Source organism: Amblyomma americanum, chromosome 7 (genome assembly GCF_052857255.1).
Source record: "Amblyomma americanum isolate KBUSLIRL-KWMA chromosome 7, ASM5285725v1, whole genome shotgun sequence".
Taxonomy (NCBI): domain Eukaryota; kingdom Metazoa; phylum Arthropoda; class Arachnida; order Ixodida; family Ixodidae; genus Amblyomma; species Amblyomma americanum.
The window spans coordinates 24754581-24758374 of record NC_135503.1 but is presented as its reverse complement, the minus strand read 5'-3'; positions in this window follow the sequence as shown (position 1 = coordinate 24758374).

Genomic DNA, 3794 nt, shown 5'->3' with positions numbered 1-3794 from the left:
GCACCGTGAACTGCGACTTTGATGCGAAGCAGGTTAGGCCTAGCAACGCCCACAGGCCTATAGGCGTTGCTAAACACGAATACGGCCATATTGGAGTAAAAAGGGGGTAAGCCATAGTTTCTTACTATTAACTAGAGGGAAAGCTGGCGTTCCGCCTATGGGAGTTTGCATGGAGATTCCTCGAGGCCACCTGAGCCACCATGGGCGCTCGAAGCATCATGCTACCGACTGCAGAACTGCAACTTTTGGCGAAAAAATAATAAAAAATAAACGTTGTTCAATAATCAAGAATGCCCTAACATTCAATATCCTGTCTATAAATTGCAACAAACGAGCAGAAAAGCATGTAAACGTAAAGTTTGCCCAAAATAAGCGATGGCTGGCTCTCCTATTGACCAAGTATTGCAGACAACACAAGCCAACATTTCGTGCTTAACAGGCGCTCTCTTGAAAAGAAATATGTTTCAAAAAAAAATTTTGCCGCTTTAACTGTTTAAAAGGTTTTTTTTAATGGCACTTCGGAAATTAAAAACCTTTTATTGGCGTTGTCTGCTGTAGCGTTTTCGCGATTATGTTTTTTGCGCACTGCGTTTGCGCCAAAGTCGTGTGCGCCGTAAACGGAACGGGACATCTCTGTAACGCCACTATCTGTCCCCCCCCCCCCCCCCCCAAAAAAAAAAAGACTGTCCTGCACCAAGTAGCTCATCGCCCCATGATGCTTTGAGCGCTCATGGTGGCTCAGGTGCAGCGCTGCCAGCTTTTCCTCTAGTTAATAGTAAGGAACTCTATGGGGTAAGCTGTCCGCTAACAAACCCCCCTTTTTTTAAATGGAGGTACGCTAGAGGACAGCTTACTCGCTTTTTACTCCTTTCTGTTTAGAGTGCAGAGAACGGTGGGCTGCCAGCACGCCAGGGGGAGGGGGGGGGGGGGGGGGGGGCTCGTCGCTGGAAGAAGCGCGTGACTATAGCGCGGCGGGTGCAATGCATTCTTCCTTCTAGGTTACAGCTATGCTAATAAACTGCCATTTTTTATATATCGAGTTAACAATATTGTCACGACGGTGTGTTTCGTACTTCTATCTCCTTATACCACACGTGCGAACTTGACTCTCCTCACCTCTCAACTAGAGCCAGATGTATAGCTCACCTCACCCCTATTTTTCGTTTCTTTTCCTTCTTCTCTCCCTGTACATAACCCATTCCACATCGAGACGATGTTTGCTTTCGCGGTGGGGAATAATGCCACGTGCCTAACGCGCCGCGCGGCCTCCGCGCTTAGTCGAAACGACGACGAAGCGGTGGTTGGCTCTCGAGGCGCTCTGGCTCTCTAATTAAAAGCTCAGTTTTTGGTTCTCCCCGACGCCTACCTGCACGGCTCCTCAAACTATTTCGCGGTCACCTTTGATTTCGATATATACGGGTTCGATATGCCTTGAGGGCCGGCCTGGTCGCCCCGGCTTGCCCTCACTGCGACGGATTCCCTGACAACCCTAAGCTTCTACGAAAAAGAAGGAAAAGAAATAGCCGAAATACGCTGCGCGATTACTTGAAGGACTGACGGAACCACCGTGGCGAACGGGAATAATAATAATTGGTTTTTGGGGAAAGGAAATGGCGCAGTATCTATCTCATATATCGTTGGACACCTGAACCGCACCATAAGGGAAGGGATAAAGGAGGGAGCGAAATAAGAAAGGAAGAAAGAGGTGCCGTAGTGAAGGGCTCCAGAATAATTTAGACCACCTGGGGATCTTCAACGTGCACTGACATCGCACAGCACACGGGCGCCTTAGCGTTTTGCCTCAGAATATGACCGCAGATAAGAAGTTTCTACAAAACGCATTAAAAAATTCTTACTGGATGATATTCGTGAAGCGGCGTCCTTTAACATCCCAGGAAGTCCGCGCCTTTATTGGCAGCCCTTTTAAGGAGAGGCAATGGAAATGTTACACGAGTACAAAATGTGTTCCGTATCCGCCCTTATCTCCGGACAGTTGCGACAGTGTTACAGAGCATTAGTGGGGTGATGACTGCTCGAACTTCGCGAAGGACGTGTTCCGTGTTGAGTGACGGGTGGGGCTGGGGTAAGATTGTGCGGCTTCTCCTATGTTGCGGTAGTGTTCAGCTGTTTGCTCTTTTTATGTTGTTCCTCTGACGTTGAATTCGACCAGGCGATGGAGGGCACCCGGATGTTAATTACACGGGCACGTTGATGAACCAACTAATTTCTTTATATTCCAGCACGATAGGCATCCAACGCAGGGTGACTGTAATATTTGGACTGCGGTTACAGGATTCTGTTAGAATGTCATGTAGGAGCGTTTCCAGTAGTCGGCGTTGTATGTTGCGAATGGCTTTGCTGGAGTTGGTATAGATGATGCTATGCTGTGGTGCTTAGTGATGAGGCTTCTAGAGTGGTTATGTTGGGATTGGAAAATGGCCCAGCTGTGTGGGTGTGATCAGTGCTGTCTGTACGCGCGAACCTACGCCAGAGCGTGCGGTGTCCGTGTACACTGCGGTATTGCTCTGCTTGCGCTTGACGTCGACCGTCCTGGAGGCATGGCTCAATATTTTTTGGTATGTTTAGAAATGCGATATTGAGCGGTAGGTCAAGACCTCGACTGACTGGCGTCAGCTGAATGGGGGTGATTCCTGATCGTTTCAGGATGTCGTATCCGTGCTCCGTACAAGACAAGCGAGCTATACTTGCCTGTGTATGTGTTGTGTTAGTTCGAAGAGAGTGTGAAACAGGTCCGGGTTTTGACGTGTATATGGGTAGACTCAGGGCGGCCTTGTAGAGGGTATTGAGTGAAGAAAACTTCGAGTTTGTGTTAGCGTTATGTGCGGAGCGGAATACAAAAGCCTGCTACACGAGCGCAGTGAAGAGCTGCGTTGCTTGTTCTCGAAGCCTGCGTTTTTTGCTAAGGATCCAACGGATTAGATGGGAGGGATTTCAGCAGTCTGTCTGATATTGTATAACGTTAGTGTGTTAGAGAGGAAACACGAGGGTAGAAGCCAAGGAGGAAAAAATTTGCCAGTGGCTTAATTAGCTCGCATACTTATACGTAGCGAGAATTTGATTTTGTTTTTCAGCGCAGTGTCTGTGTACTTGTGTCGTCCTTTGTCCCCTGCGCTGCTAAAAAACAATGTCACACCAACTTGCCCAAGCTTCTACAGAATTTGATGATATGCTGCCGATATCGCCGCTGAACAGCGGCCGGACACTCCTCGTCACCCATGCGAAACGACTGTGATACGGTTGTTGCGACTGAAGAATGAAAAGGAAAGTGCACGGGCCTGCCCACTGGAACAAGCTGAGCCACAACCGCTGCCACGTGCAGACAGTATAGGAGAGTTAAAATAGATATGAGAGGAAAGATGGAAAGGACGCGCGTCCCAAAAACCGCGTCATCTGAAGAGATGACGTTTAGCAACAGTACCCCCTCCCCGGTGACAAGGAGCCCTCGCCACATGGGTGAGAGCTCTTAGATCCCAGCCCCGTGGGGCCAGGAAGCCACCACCCTTGTGATACGGCCGCTGCTGCTGTTGCTGAGAGGAAGAAAGGAAAAGAAAGCGCACGGGCCTGCCTACTGGCTCAAGCCGAGCCACGCTCGCTGCCGCGTGCAGAAAGTAGAAGACTTAAAGGATAGGAAAGCAAAGATAGAAAAGGCACGCGCATTAGTAATATGACCCAGGCAAATACCGGAGGCAGTGCAATAGCGGGCTGACCCGTGCCAGAGTGCTTCAAGCCAAGCACTGTGCTGTTGCTGAGAGGAAGGAAAAGGAAAGTGCACG